Raw genomic sequence first — 19,267 nt, 5'->3', positions numbered from 1 at the left:
GTCTATAGTCTAGTCTATAGTCTAGTCTATAGTCTAGTCTATAGTCTAGTCTATAGTCTAGTCTATAGTCTAGTCTATAGTCTAGTCTATAGTCTAGTCTATAGTCTAGTCTATAGTCTAGTCTATAGTCTAGTCTATAGTCTAGTCTATAGTCTAGTCTATAGTCTAGTCTATAGTCTAGTCTATAGTCTAGTCTATAGTCTAGTCTATAGTCTAGTCTATAGTCTAGTCTATAGTCTAGTCTATAGTCTAGTCTATAGTCTAGTCTAGTCTATAGTATAGTCTATAGTATAGTCTATAGTCTAGTCTATAGTCTATAATCTAGTCTATTCCATAGTCTAGTCTATAATTTAGTCTATAGTCTAGAGTATAGTCTAGTCTATAGTCTAGTTAATTGTCTAGACCATAGTCTATTCCATAGTCTAGTCTATAAATTAGTCTATAGTCGAGTCTATAGTCTAGTTTATAGCCTAGTCTATAGTCTAGTCTTTAGTCTAGTCTATAGTCTAGTCTATATTCTACTCTATAGCCTGGTCTATAGTCTAGACTATAGTTTAGTCTACTAATGTTTTCATAGTTTCAAATACCCGTTCTTATTTTTATCATAAAATCCATTAAAAACGAACGAAAATCTCAATTCAAGTAGATGTATATGATAATAATGATGATGCAGCCGTTCAATGATCGTTTTATTTGTCATGACGACAGTGCTACTTTATATATATATTTTTTTTCAAATACCACATTGAGAAAACTCCATATTTTGTAAAAAGTTTTTGAATTTAACAAATCGTGATTTGTGATAAACACATGTAACAGCATTTGGATGCACTTATATGCAGATGAATATTTATGCATTTGGCAGATTCATGAATCAAACATTTTTGTTTCAAGTGGGGGAGTTTTGCATTTTGTCCATAAAATGTTTAGTAGCGAGAAAAAAAATCCCCCTCTATGGAATAGTTTAAACTATTGTTAAACAATTAACGTAAAACATACATATTGAATTTGTATAGACACAATATAGTGTTGAAAATAATAAAAGATTAAGTTTAATTTACAAATTTTGAAAGGAAAAAAATTTCAAAACATTTTAAATTTGCAAATAAAGCTCTCTTTAGCTGGATGTTTAATTTTAGTGTTTTTATTATTTTTAAACTTAGTGTTAAAATATTTAAGTAGATTTTTCACTGCCTTTGGCTTTATTTTTATTTTTTTTTATTTTATATTTTTTCGTATTATTTTCGTTTTATTTTATATGTGTGAGCTTGAGCTACCAAAATCGGTCATAATGCGGCCAAGGATAAAATTTATATATATATATATATATATATATATATAAACTGCTACTAAAAATAAAATAAAAATACTAACGAAATTGTAAAGCAAATGTTTTAAAATAAAACAAAAAATATTATTAAATAATACTAGTAAGTACACGCAGAGAAAAAACATGGTTCAAAATGGTTACTGCAACTATCCCATGCTTACTGTAACAATATATTGTTTTCAAAAGCATATACTTGTTATTTTAATTAGATTTTAACAATATTTTAGTTACTGTAAACATTTTCATGTTCCAGGCAATTATAAATTTGAGTATAATTCACTGAATCATAATTATTTTTACAACAACTAAATACTGATAACAAGGAAAACATATTCTGTTATTAACAACCATTTAAACTTGCAAATAACCATAAGATGTTATGTTATATAACCATTGTATGTTATGTTGTTATAAATAACCATTATATGTTATGTTGTTATATGTCTGCTGATACATCAACAAATTAATACAACAACAAAACTACTTTTGCTCACACAGATTACTTTTTCGTGTGTGTTTTTTACGCGACAATAAAATGAGTTGAAATAATTCTCATTTGGTTTATAGCATTAAATGTATAAGTATTTCAGTTTGCATGGAATAATGTAGTTATGTTTTTGTGAATCAAATTGAAATTTGCGAAGTGTGTTAAGTATTGTAAGTATGTTATCTTTATTTATATATATATATATATTTTTTCCTTTTTTTAGAAACTGTAATTTTACTGATTCAGTAAAATTTATTTTGTTTTCGATACATATCTTTAAACGAAATTTTGAACACATTGGATCATAATATGATCATGTATAACAATATTATTATGATAAATAGAAAAATATTATGATGAAATATTTTAACGGTATTTAATCATAATATGATATTTTAAATTTTTTACAATAACGATATTATGTTAAGACTACAATCATAATTTTAACCATAATATGTTGCTCTTAGAACATGGTTACCACAACCATGTTTTTTCTCTGCGTGTAGTAGGTTTTACTACTAGTAAGTAAGTAGTAGTGGTACTGGTTCAAAAAGTAGTAGCAGTAGTACTGGTAGTATTACCAGATGTTAGTTATAGTAGTAGCTTCTCAAAAAGTAGTTTTTCTTAATCGGCAATAGATTTACCGCATATATTTTTGCATAAATATTTGTTAAATACAAACATTCTTACTTAAATATTTAAATCTACAGTATTGAAATGTTAATAAAAACTTAAACGTTAAAATTGTATGGACTACTGTTTAAAGTGTTAAATTTATGGTAGATTTAATCATAGTATTTAAATATGATTTATTAATTAAGCTTTTTTTAATAATATTTTTTCTTCTTACACAAATCATAAAAATTATATTTTATTAATAGAAAATATTTGCAAATCTTAAAGGTTAAAAGAAATCCGACGATTTATTATTTGGAAAGATTACATATAGATTGCGAAGAAGTAGAAGTTTTAAACTACGTTCCAAATAGATTGATCAAGGCTATAGTCTATATACCAGACTATAGACAGATCTATATCATAGACTAAAGACTGAGGTATAGTACAGATTATAGATTGATCTATCGTCCAGACTATAGACTGATCTATCGTCCAGACTATAGACTGATCTATAGTCCAGACTATAGACTGATCTATAGTCCTGGCTATAGACTGATCTATAGACCAGGCTATAGACTTATCTATAGTCCAGAATATCGATTGATCTATAGTCCAGACTATAGACTAATCTATAGTCCTGGCTATAGACTGATCTATAGACCAGGCTATAGACTGATCTATAGTCAAGGCTATAGACTGATCTATAGTCCAGACTATAGACTGATTTATAGTCCAGACTTTAGACTGATCTGTAGTCCAGACTATAGACTGATCTATAGTCCAGACTATAGACTGATCTATAGTCCAGGCTATAGACTGATCTATAGTCCAGACTATAGACTGATCTATAGTCCAGAATGTAGATTGAGCTATAGTCCAGACAATAGACTGATCTATAATCCAAACTATAGACTCATCTATAGTCCAGACTATAGCCTGATCTTTAGCCCATACTATAGACTGGTCAATAGTTCAAAATATAGACTGATCTATACTACAGACTATAGACTAATCTATAGTCCATACTATAGACTAATCTATAGTCCAAACTATAGACTAATCTTTAGTCCAGACTATAAACTAATCTATAGTCCAGATTATAAATTAATCTATAGTCCTGACTATAGACATCTATAGTCCAGATTATAAACTAATCTATAGTCCAGGCTATAGACTGATCTATAGTCCAGGATATAGACTGATTTATAGTTTATACTATAGTCCAGACTATAGACTGATCCAGACTATAGACTGATCTATAGTCCAGACTATAGACTGATCTATAGTCCAGACTATAGACTGATCTATAGTCCAGACTGTACACTGATCTATAGTCCAGACTATACACTGATCTATAGTCCAGACTATAGACTGATCTATAGTCCATACTATAGACTGATCAATAGTCCAGACTATAGACTGATCAATAGTCCAGACTATACACTGATCTATAGTCCAGACTATACACTGATCTATAGTCCAGACTATAGACTGATCTATAGTCCAGACTATAGACTGATCTATAGTATAGGCTATAGACTGGTATATAGACCAGGCTATAGACTGATCTATAGTCCAGACTATAAAATGATCTATAGTCCAGACTACAGACTGATCTATAGTACAGACTATACACTGATCTATAGTCCAGACTAGAGACTGATCTATAGTCCAGACTAGAGACTGATCTATAGTCCAGACTAGAGACTGATCTATAGTCCAGACTAGAGACTGATCTATAGTCCAGACTAGAGACTGATCTATAGTCCAGATTATAGACTGATCTATAGTCCAGACTATAGGCTGATCTTTAGACTAGACTACAGTCTGATCTATATTCCAAACTACAGATTGATCTATAGTCCAGAGTATAGACTGATCTATAGTCCAGATTATAGACTAATCTACAGTCCAGTATATAGACGGATCTATAGTCCAGAGTATAGACGGATCTATAGTCCAAAGTATAGACGGATCTATAATCCAAAGTATAGACTGATCTATAGTCCAGACTATAGACTGATCTATAGTCCAGACTATAGACTGATCTATAGTCCAGACTATAGACTAATTTATAGTCCAGACTATAGTCTGATTTATAGTCCAAACTATAGACTGATCTATAGTCTATACTATAGACTGATCTATAGTCCAGACTATAGACTGATCTAAAGTCCAGACTACAGACTGATCTATAGTCCAGACTATAGACTGATCTATATATAGTCCAGACTGTAGACTGATCTATAGTCCAGACTATAGACTGATCTATAGTCCAGACTATAGCCTAATCTATAGTGCAGACTATAAACTAATATAGTTAAAACTATAGACTGTCCTATGGTCCAGACTATAGACTGACCTATGGTCCAGACTATAGACTGACCTATAGCCCAGAGTATAGGCTGGTCTGTAGTGCAGACTATAGACTGATCTATAGTCCAGACTATAGACTGATCTATAGTGCAGACTTTAGACAGATCTAAAGTCCTGACTATAGGTTGTTCTATAGTATATACTAAAGAGTCTATGGTATAGATATTGAAATTTAGATACGAGTGATTGCATTCTTTCAAAGCATTGTTTCCGATTTTTTTTTATTTTTAACTACAAATCGATGTATGATGATGAATGCCTCATCATACTCCATGCGATATTGCATTGATATATTGTTATTGCTTTGATGTAGCTGCTGTTGTTGTTGTTAATATTATTGCTGTTTGTTGTAAAGTGTTTTGTTTACATAAATTGTTGGCGGTTAGAAACTCTACAAACAAATAAATGTATTTTGATTCTATTGATGTTTTGTTGTTGTTGTGGCTGTTTGCTGCTCGTATTTGCTGTCAAAATTGATTGTATTTGTGGCATTTATATTGCTGCCACATAAAATGATTTATTATAATTTTTTTTTCATTTATTATATTTTTTATAAATTCTTTTAAATACAAATAGCAACAACTACTTATTTATGTGTTAAACATATTTTTGTATTTAAGCGCAATTTTTAAGAACAGTTTTTTGTTTAATTTTTATTTATTAAAAAATAAATAAATTTATTAATAAATATATTTTTTTAATAGTATTTATTCAAATATTTAGCAGACATATTGCAAGTGAAAATTTATCTTTTTTGTTTAAGTTGTGGCCATTGACTGTTTGTTGGTTATTTTATTTATTCAATGTTTGAATGAACATATACATTTTTTTCTATAGAAAAAAAAATTAAATTCTCATTTATTATAGTTATTTTCATGGTTAATTAAATTGCCATCAAAATATGTGTGTGCAATGCAAATAATTTAAAAATCAATTTATTATAATAATGATTAATCAATGAAATTTTAAACATATTTACAAATATGATAATTCCTTGAGAATTTAAATGTTTAAAAATTATTATTTATAAAAAGAAAATATGGAATTTTTCAAAAAACATTTTATATGAAGAAATTAATTGTTGCCGCTTTTAAAATGAATTGAATGTTCTGTTCCCTATAAAGCTCTTTACATTTCTCACAGAAAACTTCTATTAAAAAAACTATTCCATTAAAGCTTTTCCACCAAAAGTCTTTTTTTAAAGCAGTTTCTACCAAAGAAAATTTGCTTATAGGAAGCTTATCATAAAAAGCTGTTTCGCGAAAAGTTTTAATAACAACAACAGATTTCTTCATAAAAAGCTTTATTACCAAATGCTTTCGACGTAAAATCCTTTTATAACAAAAGCTTTTAAAAAAACATTTTTTCATAAAAAGCTTCTTTAATTTAAGTTTTTTCATAAAAAGCTTTTCCCGAAACTATTTTAATTAAAGCTCTTTAGTTTTCTTAAAAATCTCTTTATAAAGGTGCTTTTACTAAAACCTTTTTCACAAAAATGTGTGTTAAAGTGCTTAATATAATAGCATAAAACTTTTTTCTTAAAAAAAGCTTCATTATAACTTTTGTATTCAAAGCATTTGAACTAAAATATTTGTCATAAAACTCAACCCACAAAGCTTCTCTATAAAAAGCTTTTCACAAAACTTTCTTATTAAAGTTCATTACTTCTCTTTAAAAAACTTTTAAAAACGTTTTACTAAAAGCTTTTGCACAAAAAAATTGAAAAAAAAAAACATAAACATAACTTTTTCATTCAAAACTTTTGAACTAAAATATTTTTCATAAAATTTCATCCACATAGCTTCTTTATAAAAAGCTTTTCACAAAACTTTCTTATTAAAAAGCTCATAACTTTTCTTTAAAAAACCTTTCAAAATAGTTTTTACTAAAAGCTTTTTCACAAAAAAACATTTTCTTTAAAAACTTAATCATAACTTTTTCATTCGAAACTGAAACATTTTTCATAAAACTTTACCCACAAAGCTTCTTTATAAAAAGCTTTTTACGAAACTTTCTTATTAAAGTTCATTACTTCTCTTTAAAAAACTTTTAAAATAGTTCTTACCAGAAGCTTTTTGACAAAAAACACTTTCTTAGAAAAGCTCTTTCATGCGAAGCTTTTTAACTAAAATATTTTTCATGAAACTAAACCCTCAAAGCTTCTCTATAAAAAGAAACGCTTTTCACAAAACTTTCTTATTAAAGCTCATTATTTTTCTTTAAACAATTTTTAAAATGGTTTCTACTTAAAGCTTTTCACAAAAATAGTTTCTTATAAAAGCTTAATCATAACTTTTTCATTAAAATCTTTTGAACTAAAATATATTATACAACTTTGCATATAAAGCTTCTTTCTAGAAAGCTTTCTACTTTTTAATTATTTGTTATTTAAAAACTTATTGAAGAAAATCTTTATTACCGAAAGCTTTTCTAATAAAAGGCAATATTACTGAAAGCTTTTCTAATAAAAAGAATTATTAATGACAGCTTTACTAATAAAAAGTTCAAAAATGCTTTATTTTTATTATTCTTTCTAAAAAAGCTTTTAAAAAAGTTTTTTCATAAAAAGCTTTTTTTATAAATGTTTTTTTTTTTTTTTATAAAAAGCTTGTCAAGAAGATTATATATTAAAGCTCTTTACTTAAAAAGCTAAAAGCTTTTTTACTAAACTATATTTCATAAAACTTTATCCACAAAGCTTTTTAATAAAGCTTCTCTAGTAATTATCTATTGATGCTTTTGTATTACTAAATAAGCTTTTTCATTAAATAATAAAAATTAATAGGAATTTTTTCACAAAAACTGCACATACTTAAAGGCTTTTCAATCAATTATTGCTGACAGCATTTGTACTAAAAGTTCTTTATTAAAAACTTTTAAAAATTTCATCACTAAAAGCTTTTTTGCTAAATATTTTTTCTTTACTTTTTTAATTAAAAACGTTTTCATTAAAAGCATTTTCATTGAAAGCTTTTAATTCATACGAGATTTTTCATTAAAAGCTCTTAATTAATTAGAATAAAAATTAATAGGAATTTTTTCACAAAAACTGTACATACTTAAAAGCTTTTTTACTAAATATTTTTTCTTTACTTTTTTAATTAAAAACGTTTTCATTAAAAGCTTTTTCATTGAAAGCTTTTAATTCATAAGAGATTTTTCATTAAAAGCTCTTAATTAATTAGAGTTTTTTTTACAAAAAGCTTTTAATTAATCAGAGCTTTTTCACTGAAGGCTTTTTATTAATCAGAGCTTTTTCACTAAAAGCTTTTAATTAATTAGAGCCTTTTCATTGAAAGCTTTTAATTTATTAGAGCTTTGTTCACTAAAAGCTTTTAACTAATTAGATCTTTTTCATTTAAAGTTTTAATTAATTAAAGCTTTTTGCACTCAAAGCTTTTAACTAAAAACTTTTTATTAATTCGAGCTTTTTTGCTAAAAGCTTTTATTTAATTGGAGCTTTCTCACTAAAAGCTTTTTATTAATTAGAGTTCCTTCACTAAAACTTCTTCATATAAAAATTTTCCCCCAAAAAGTTGAAAAAAACTTTTATCATTATTTTTCATCTTAATCATAAAAAGTTTTATCTACATTAAAAATTCATTAAACTAATGATAAAATTCCTAACTTAAATCAATCATTAATTTAATTGGATTACAACCAGGCAAGATAATAACTCAATATAGTTTGAGGTTCCAATAAAAAAATAAATTATGAAAATAATGTTTAATTAAAATTTCAAGCGTAAAATAAGTTTTAGTTAAACAAACAAAAAGAACTGAAATGAAAACAAACTCCCACAATAAAACAGTGGGCCAAGAAAGTAAACGTTTCAAACACACCCTCAATAAACAAGCAATTCAAAAAGCAGGGGTTCATTAAATGGTTAAACAACTAGTGACCCATTAACTCTATAGATTTCTGTTGTTGTTTTTACTAAAATTAACAAAATATTTAACGTTTAATATTTCTTTGTAAAAGAAAAAAAAAAGAAATGGTTTAACCATAAACTTGTTTTCTTTTATATAAATGGAAGATGGGGAGGAGTGTTTCTGAAAAAAAAAATAAAAACACTTTAACCCACATCATCATAGTCATCATCATCATCATGATTTATCATGTTTACCAGGTAAAATATTTTTAATAATAATTAAAATTGATTTGATGTGGCCAAACGTGGATGGAGATGATGATGACTGTGATGAGGGAGCAGCTTTTTCTTAAAAAAAAATAAAAATGAAGAAGGTGTTGGCGGAAGTTTTTAGCTGGCTAAACAGGTAGATGGTTAAATAGTTGGTTGATTTTTGGCTGCTTGTTTTCATGTATCTTTTGACTTACACGTTTACGTTTGGCTGTTTAATGATAATGATGATGATTAAGATAATGATAATTGCAATTAATTTTGCCAGATTTATGTCATTTATTTTTGATGATTTTTGAGGGTACATGTTTAATGCAATTTTTTTAAAAGAGGGGGCTTTTGTTGAGGAAAAGATATGTATAAACCTGTTGCATCTTTGTATCTTCATTTAAGTGGCTGGAAGAGAGAAGCGGTTAGTTTTTAACCATTTTGTGGTTTGTATTAGTTAATCATTTTCTTTTTTTGTAAAGTATAATTAAGACAAGAAAATGATCACCCCCATAGTGGTGTCTCAAATGTTGAGACGAATTAGTGATGTCCATCCATCCATGTAATTCTGATTATGCAAAAAGTAACATAATTTAATGAATTCGTCGATTTTTTTAATTGTTCTTTTTTGAAAGCTTTTTTTTAAAAGCTTTATCTTAAAACCTTTTCTTTTCCTTAAAAAGCTTTCTTTTAAAAACTTTCTTTTAAAAGCTTTTTCTTAAAAAGCTTTTCTTAAAAAGTTTTCTTTTAGAAGCTTTTCCTTAAAAAGCTTTCTTTTTAAGCTTTTTCTTAGAAAGCGTTCTTTTAAAAGCCTTTTCTTTTTAAGCTTTATTTTAAAAGCTTTCTTTTCAATAGCTTTTTCATAAAAAGCTTTCTTTTTAATATCTTTTTCATAAAAAGCTTTTTCTTAAATAGAATTTTCATGAAAATATTTTTCTCAAGAATGTTTTTCTTAAAAAGTATTTTCATAAAAAGCTTTTTCTTTAGAAGTTTTTTCATAAACAGCTTTTTCTTAACTTTTAATACAAATATTTTTCTTGAGAAACATTTTTATAAAAAGTTTTCTTTCTTAAAACTGTTTCATAAAAAGATTTCTTTAATTTTTTTTTTTTTGAAAAAGCTATTACTTAAGCAAAATTTTCATGAAAAATATTTTTCTTAAAAAGCTTTTTTTAGAAGATTTTTCATAAACAGCTTTGTTCTAAGGAACTTTTTTATATTTTCCTTGACATTTCATAAAAAGCTTTATTTCTAAAAGCTTTTTCATATAGAGCTTTCTTTTGAACAACTTGTTCATAAAAAGCTTTCTCTTAAAAATTTTCGTTATAAAAGACTTTCTTTTAAAAAACTTTGTCTTAAAGTGTTTCCATGCTTGAAGCTTTTTCATAAAACGTATTTTTACTAAAAGCTTTGCTTATAAAGCTTTTGTAAAAATATTTCTCTTCAAAATGCTTTCTTTCTAAAAGCTTTTTCATAAAAAAACTTTCATACCTAAACTCTTTTATAAAAAATGTTCACTAAATATGCTTTTTTCTAAAAGCTTTACTTGGAAAGCTTTTTGAAATTGCAATTTAAAAATTACAAAAGTTTCTTTGATCAAAAAGCATTTTTATTTGTTATAATTTTCATGAGCTTTGTTGCTAAAGAATTTTTCACTTAATTTTTTTTTATAAAAAGCTTTTTTACAAAATTTTTTAATTTAATTTTTTTGTACTTAAATCTTATAAACAACTTTCATACTAAAAGCTTTTTTCATAAAAATATTGTTTCTCTCTCAAAAAGCTAATTTGAAGATAATTTTTTGTTAAATTTTATTTCATATTAAAAGCTTTTTATAGAAATATTTCATACTGAAAGCTTTTTCCATAAACAATTTTCATAAAAAGCTTTTATACTAAAAGCTTAAAAAAACTTTTTCGAAAGGCTCACAAAAAGCTAAAAATATTGTTTCTGTATGAAAAAGCTATTCTGAAGAGTATTTAAATTTTTTTTATTTCATATTAAAAGCTTTTTATACAAATCTTTCTACTCAAAGCTATTTTCATAAAAAAATTGGCTCAAAAGGCTTTTCTGAAGAGCATTAAAACAATTTTTAAGTTTTCTTGCATATTAAAAGCTTTCTATAAACATTTTCTAAAAGCTTTTTTCATATAAATATTGTTTCTGTCTCAAAAAGCTCCTTATAGAGCTATTTTAAGTTTTCTTTCATATTAAAAGCTTTTTGTACAAATCTTTCTACCAAAAGCTTTTTCTGAAAAATATAATTTTTGTTTCAAAAAGCATTTAAACATGTTTTAAAGTTTTCTTTAATAAAAATCTTTGTAATAAAAGCTTTTTTTATAAAAATATTGCTTCTGTCTCAAATAGCTTTTTTCAAGAGCTTTTTAAATTTTTCTTTAAATTTTCATTCATACTAACAGCTTTCTTTTCAAAGACAGACTCTTTTTGCTCGAAAAGCTTTTTTGAAGAGCATTATTACCTTTTTTCTTGAATTTTCTATTATCCTCCCCTACAAAAGGGCTTCCATCGCACTTTTTGAACTCAATAACTTTTGCCCAATTTGTGTTTTCACTGTCTATCTTCGACGGCCTTAAACTCTTTTATAGCTATGAGTTTGAAATTATTAGTTAAGAGCTTTAATAATTATGTTTTCAAATTGCCGTTTAGGGCTTTTTACTGTTTTGTGTTGATTTTAACACAAACAAATTTCGCAATATTTTTGTTTAAAACAAAACAATAATAAACAAAAAATTACATATTACCTAAAGTTCGTGATAATGTAATTTGAAGTCAATAACTCTTTAAACATCTTGAGTTACGAAGTTCGCAATAGATATAGCAGCCCCAAAGACGAATGTCAGTTTTTGTGTATCTGGGAAAAATAAAGCTGTTTACCAACTTGTTTAACTTATGAAATAATATTTCTTATTAGGGTGGCCAAATTTTGGATGTGAAATAGATTTATATCGGATCCAAAACTTAATTTTCAGTTCATATACATTACCTGGTAATGAGTTATTATTCCTCGTTTCCTTATATGCTAATGACTAGTCCTATTTTATAACTTTTCCCGTTAGTTCAACCACTGGTCACCCTTTTTTAACTATTTGCACCACATCTTAAATGCTCATAATACCAATCATTAATATGTCTCATGAGGATGCAGTTTCTGCAGTCATCTATCATTATTTTACCAGAGATTTTAATTTGTTCATATGCATATTGTTTGTAGTAATAGTTGTTGTTGTTTATTAAGTTTCATTTTTAATTAGCAGGTTGATTTGCAAATTTGTTTAACTATTTTCTTGGTCTTAGGTATTTTAAGTTTCGAAGCTGCAAGACGTTGTATGTGTAGCATGTGGCAGATAAGTTTGATTTTATGGTTTTTAAACAAACTACTTGCAGTTGTGTATTATGCTTAAATCTATTTAGGACTTAATAATTAATAAGTTATGTTGATTTTCTTGGTAAATCTCATTTATATGCGGTAGACTTTGGTTTAGTATATGATATGAAAGACTAAAAGGTACAGTAAAGGTTAATGCAAATTTTCTGACAACTGATCCTTAAGAAAGTTTGTTCCACTAAAGACTATTTGTTAGACTTTAGTCTAGTCTATAGTGTAGTCTATAGTCTAGTCTGTAGTCTAGTCTGTAGTCTAGTCTATATTCTAATATATAGTCTAATCTATAGTCTAATCTATAGTCTAATCTATAGTCTAATCTATAGTCTAATCTATAGTCTAATCTATAGTCTGATATATAGTCTAGTTCAGTTTAAGTTAGTTCCAGTTTTCCTTTCAGTTCTAGTTCAGTTCTAGTTCAGTTCTAGTTCAGTTTAGTTCAGTTCTAGTTCAGTTCTAGTTCAGTTCTAGTTCAGTTCTAGTTCAGTTCTAGTTCAGTTCTAGTTCAGTTCTAGTTCAGTTCTAGTTCAGTTCTAGTTCAGTTCTAGTTCAGTTCTAGTTCAGTTCTAGTTCAGTTCTAGTTCAGTTCTAGTTCAGTTCTAGTTCAGTTCTAGTTCAGTTCTAGTTCAGTTCTAGTTCAGTTCTAGTTCAGTTCTAGTTCAGTTCTAGTTCAGTTCTAGTTCAGTTCTAGTTCAGTTCTAGTTTAGTTCTAGTTCAGTTCTAGTTCAGTTCTAGTTCAGTTCTAGTTCAGTTCTAGTTCAGTTCAAGTTCAGTTCTAGTTCAGTTCAAGTTCAGTTCTAGTTCAGTTCAAGTTCAAGTTCAGTTCTAGTTCAGTTCTAGTTCAGTTCTAGTTCAGTCTAGTTCAGTTCTAGTTCAGTTCTACTTCAGTTCTACTTCAGTTCTAGTTCAGTTCTAGTTCAGTTCTAGTTCAGTTCTAGTTCAGTTCTAGTTCAGTTCTAGTTCAGTTCTAGTTCAGTTCTAGTTCAGTTCTAGTTCAGTTCTAGTTCAGTTCTAGTTCAGTTCTAGTTCAGTTCTAGTTCAGTTCTAGTTCAGTTCTAGTTCAGTTCTAGTTCAGTTCTAGTTCAGTTCTAGTTCAGTTCTAGTTCAGTTCTAGTTCAGTTCTAGTTCAGTTCTAGTTCAGTTCTAGTTCAGTTCTAGTTCAGTTCTAGTTCAGTTCTAGTTTCTAGTTCAGTTCTAGTTCAGTTCTAGTTCAGTTCTAGTTCAGTTCTAGTTCAGTTCTAGTTCAGTTCTAGTTCAGTTCTAGTTCAGTTCTAGTTCAGTTCTAGTTCAGTTCTAGTTCAGTTCTAGTTCAGTTCTAGTTCAGTTCTAGTTCAGTTCTAGTTCAGTTCTAGTTCAGTTCTAGTTCAGTTCTAGTTCAGTTCTAGTTCAGTTCTAGTTCAGTTCTAGTTCAGTTCTAGTTCAGTTCTAGTTCAGTTCTAGTTCAGTTCTAGTTCAGTTCTAGTCAGTTCTAGTTCAGTTCAGTTCAGTTCTAGTTCAGTTCTAGTTCAGTTCTAGTTCAGTTCTATTCAGTTCTAGTTCAGTTCTAGTTAGTTCTAGTTCAGTTCTAGTTCAGTTCTAGTTCAGTTCTAGTTCAGTTCTAGTTCAGTTCTAGTTCAGTTCTAGTTCAGTTCTAGTTCAGTTCTAGTTCAGTTCTAGTTCAGTTCTAGTTCAGTTCTAGTCAGTTCTAGTTCAGTTCTAGTTCAGTTCTAGTTCAGTTCTAGTTCAGTTCTAGTTCAGTTCTAGTTCAGTTCTAGTTCAGTTCTAGTTCAGTTCTAGTTCAGTCTAGTTCAGTTCTAGTTCAGTTCTAGTTCAGTTCTAGTTCAGTTCTAGTTCAGTTCTAGTTCAGTTCTAGTTCAGTTCTAGTTCAGTTCTAGTTCAGTTCTAGTTCAGTTCTAGTTCAGTTCTATCAGTTCTAGTTCAGTTCTAGTTCAGTTAGTTCAGTTCTAGTTCAGTTCTAGTTCAGTTCTAGTTCAGTTCTAGTTCAGTTCTAGTTCAGTTCTAGTTCAGTTCTAGTTCAGTTCTAGTTCAGTTCTAGTTCAGTTCTAGTTCAGTTCTAGTTCAGTTCTAGTTCAGTTCTAGTCAGTTCTAGTTCAGTTCTAGTTCAGTTTCTAGTTAAGTTCTAGTTAAGTTCTAGTTCAGTCTAGTTCAGTTCTAGTCAGTTATAGTTCAGTTCTAGTTTCAGTTATATGTTTCAGTTCTAGTTCAGTTCTAGTTCAGTTCTAGTTCAGTTCTAGTTCAGTTCTTAGATTCAGTTCTAGTTCAGTTCTAGTTCAGTTCTAGTTCAGTTCTAGTTCAGTTCTAGTTCAGTTCTAGTTCAGTTCTAGTTCAGTTCTAGTTCAGTTCTAGTTCAGTTCTAGTTCAGTTCTAGTTCAGTTCTAGTTCAGTTCTAGTTCAGTTCTAGTTCAGTTCTAGTTCAGTTCTAGTTCAGTTCTAGTTCAGTTCTAGTTCAGTTCTAGTTCAGTTCTAGTTCAGTTCTAGTTCAGTTCTAGTTCAGTTCTAGTTCAGTTCTAGTTCAGTTCTAGTTCAGTTCTAGTTCAGTTCTAGTTCAGTTCTAGTTCAGTTCTAGTTCAGTTCTAGTTCAGTTCTAGTTCAGTTCTAGTTCAGTTCTAGTTCAGTTCTAGTTCAGTTCTAGTTCAGTTCTAGTTCAGTTCTAGTTCAGTTCTAGTTCAGTTCTAGTTCAGTTCTAGTTCAGTTCTAGTTCAGTTCTAGTTCAGTTCTAGTTTCAGTTCTAGTTCAGTTCTAGTTCAGTTCTAGTTCAGTTCTAGTTCAGTTCTAGGTGACCTTTCTAAAATCAGTAATACCTAATAACGCATGTTCAATAATGTAGTCCTGCTAGTTTGGTATTGGTTTCGTCATAATTCAGAATAATCAATTCTCATTTATTTCGAATAAACATTTTAAGTAATAATACATTAATGTTTATTTAACAATTATAAAATATATATTTGCCTCAAATAGATTTCTTTTTAAGATTCTGCCGAAAAAGAGAAAAATTTTAATTTTTAATTTTAATACATATTAAACAGTCGGTCTTACAATAAAATTAATAGATTAAACAATATTAGGATTTCTTTTTAATTTAAGATTTTGTTGTTTTACAATTAAATATTTTCGTATTTTAAAAAATTTTATTGTCCAATTATTTGCCTCTAGTTGTTTGATTATTCAATTGTTTATTTATCTGATTTTATATGAAAGAAAAACAAACAATTTCAGTTGTTAACCTTAATATTTTAATAATTTAATTATTATTAGTTTAATTATAAATTGCTTAGTTGTTGGCCAAAAAAAATTTTGTGTGTGTGTGCGTGTATATTTAATTTATTTTTGGCCATGTTGAATTTTAGAGTGGTGCAACTGGTTTTCCAAAGAAAAAAATTCTAAAATTGTTATTGATTGGCAATAATTGGTTTTTAATATTCGCAACAATTTTGCTAAAGTGACAAATTTTTAGAGAGCAATAATTAAATACATATATGCTAAATGGTATAATTAAACAGGGTGTGGGATTGGAATATGAGGACTTGGAAACAAATTTAAAGTTTAAAATTTTTTAGCTTGAAAGGCCAATAGCTACAGACTTACTAGAATTGTAATATAACTGAACTAAACCTGAACTACAAACTGAACCTAAAACTGAAATAGAACTGACTAGAACTGCAACGACAACTGAACGGAACGAACTGGAACTGATGGACTGAAAACTTGAACTAGAATAACTGAACTGAACTTTGAACTGAACGCGACTGAATAGAACTGAACTGAACTGAACTGAACTAGAACTGAACTAGAACTGAACTAGAATGAATACTGAACTAGAACTGACTAGAACTAGACTGACTAGAACTGACTAGAACTGAACTAGAACTGACTGAACTGACTGAACTAGAACGAACTAGAACTGAACTAGAACGAACTAGAACTGAACTAGAACTGAACTAGAAACTAGAACTGAACTAGAACTGAACTAGAACTGAACTAGAACTGAACTAGAACTGAACTAGAACTGAACTAGAACTGAACTAGAATGAACTAGAACTGAACTAGAACTGAACTAGAACTGAACTAGAACTGAACTAGAACTGAACTAGAAACTGAACTAGAACTGAACTAGAACTGAACTAGAAACGAACTAGAATGAACTAGAACTGAACAGAACTGAACTAGAACTGAACTAGAACTGAACTAGAACTGAACTAGAAAACTGAAACTAGAACTGAACTAGAACTGAAAAACTAGAACTGAACTAGAACTAACTAGAACTGAACTAGAACTGAACTAGAACTGAACTAGAACTGAACTAGAACTGAACTAGAACTGAACTAGAACTGAACTAGAACTGAACTAGAACTGAACTAGAACTGAACTAGAACTGAACTAGAACTGAACTAGAATGAACTAGAACTGAACTAGAACTGAAACTACTGAACTAGAACTGAACTAGAACTGAACTAGAACTGAACTAGAACTGAACTAGAAATGAACTAGAACTGAACTAGAACTGAACTAGAACTGAACTAGAACTGAACTAGACCTGAACTAGAACTGAACTAGAACTGAACTAGAACTGAACCTAGAACTGAACTAGAACTGAATCTAGAACTGAACTAGAACTGAACTAGAACTGAACTAGAACTGAACTAGAACTAGACTAGAACTGAACTAAACTGAACTAGAAACTGAACTAGAACTGAACTAGAACTGAACTAGAACTGAACTAGAACTGAACTAGAACTGAACTGAACGTGAACTAGAACTGAACTAGAACTGAACTAGAACTGAACTAGAACTGAACTAGAACTGAACTAGAACTGAACTAGAAACTGAACTAGAACTGAACTAGAACTGAACTAGAACTGAACTATAACTGACTAGACTGAACTAGAACTGAACTAGAACTGAACTAGAACTGAACTAGAACTGAACTAGAACTGAACTAGAACTGAACTAGAACTGACTAGAACTGAACTAGAACTGAACTAAGAACTGAACTAGAACTGAACTAGAAGAACTGAACTAGAACTGAAACTAGAACTGAACTAGAACTACTAGAACTGAACTAGAAAATGAACTAGAACTGAACTAGAACTGAACTAGAACTGAACTAGAACTGAACTAGAACTGAACTAGAACTGAACTAGAACTGAACTAGAAACTGAACTAGAACTGAACTAGAACTGAACTAGAACTGAACTAGAACTGAACTAGAACTGAACTAGAAAGAACTAGAACTGAACTAGAACTGAACTAGAACTGAACTAGAACTGAACTAGAACTGAACTAGAACTGAACTAGAACTGAACTAGAACTGAACTAGAACTGAACTAGAAACTGAACTAGAACTGAACTAGAACTGAACTAGAACTGAACTAGAACTGAACTAGAACTGAACTAGAAACTGAACTAGAACTGAACTAGAACTGAACTAGAACTGAACGAACTAGAACTGAACTAGAACTGAACTAGAACTGAACTAGAACTGAAACTAGAACTGAACTAGAACTGAACTAGAATGAACTGAAACTGAACTAGAACTGAACTAGAACTGAACTAGAACTGAACTAGAAACTGAAACTGAACTAGAACTGAACTAGAACTGAACTAGAACTGAACTAGAAATGAACTAGAACTGAACTAGAACTGAACTAGAACTGAACTAGAACTGAACTAGAACTGAACTAGAACTGAACTAGAACTGAACTAGAACTGAACTAGAACTGAACTAGAACTGAACTAGAACTGAACTAGAACTGAACTAGAACTGAACTAGAACTGAACTAGAACTGAACTAGAACTGAACTAGAAACTGAACTAGAAACTGAACTAGAACTGAACTAGAACTGAACTAGAACTGAACTAGAACTGAACTAGAAACTGAACTAGAACTGAACTAGAACTGAACTAGAACTGAACTAGAACTGAACTAGAACTGAACTAGAACTGAACTAGAACTGAACTAGAACTGAACTAGAACTGAACTAGAACTGAACTAGAACTGAACTAGAACTGAACTAGAACTGAACTAGATCTGAACTAGAACTGAACTAGAACTGAACTAGAACTGAACTAGAACTGAACTAGAACTGAACTAGAACTGAACTAGAACTGAACTAGAACTGAACTAGAACTGAACTAGAACTGAACTAGAACTGAACTAGAACTGAACTAGAACTGAACTAGAACTGAACTAGAACTGAACTAGAACTGAACTAGAACTGAACGAGATGAACTAGAACTGAACTAGAACTGAACTAGAACTGAACTAGAACTGAACTAGAACTGAACTAAAACTGAACTAGAACTGAACTAGAACTGAACTAGAACTGAACTAGAACTGAACTAGAACTGAACTAGAACTGAACTAGAACTGTAAGCATACTTGCCACAACGAAAAGTATGCTTACAGTAGTCAAAATATGTATTTTCGAAATCTAATTATTTCTTTAAGTGTTCGTGTCCAATTGCTTCTGTAATACAAGAATTACATTTTATGTTTTAATTAAAATTAGCTTAGAAAATGTTTACAATTTGCCTCTTAACTATGTTTTGACTAAAATTGCAAACAAAATTTTGTTGGCTTAACAAAAACACACATACATACACATATACATTTTGGTCATTTAGGCTAATAGGAAATTACCTTATTTTGCAAGGTCCATAGTAAACAAAATCCAATTGCTAACAACTAACCAACTTTAAGTAACTAAATAAATCTAAATTAAACAATCACCAGTTTTCGGTTAACATACAATGAAATAACACATACATACATATATGAGGCCAAAAAATATAGAAATATATTTAAAAACAAGTTAATAGAATCAATATAAATTTAAGTAAAAAAGCCAAGAGTGGCCGTGAGTTGCCACTCTGGCAGAAACTTGTGCAACAAGAACCAGAACATGTTTTCAAATCAAATTAAAA

At 28.9% G+C, this 19,267-nt stretch overlaps 1 protein-coding gene across 4 annotated transcripts in view; it reads right to left on the bottom strand.

The window, feature by feature from the left end:
* LOC119605493 overlaps positions 1 to 19,267 on the bottom strand; it is a 135,531-nt gene that overhangs the window by 33,069 nt on the left and 83,195 nt on the right. The gene's annotated exons all lie outside the window — the stretch shown is intronic.

This window comes from Lucilia sericata, unplaced genomic scaffold, assembly GCF_015586225.1.
Source record: "Lucilia sericata isolate MDLA Ls3-8-SP2 unplaced genomic scaffold, ASM1558622v1 Contig000491F_arrow, whole genome shotgun sequence".
NCBI lineage: Eukaryota > Metazoa > Arthropoda > Insecta > Diptera > Calliphoridae > Lucilia > Lucilia sericata.
Note: the sequence above shows the minus strand (reverse complement) of the source record. Positions and strands in the feature narration are given on the sequence as shown.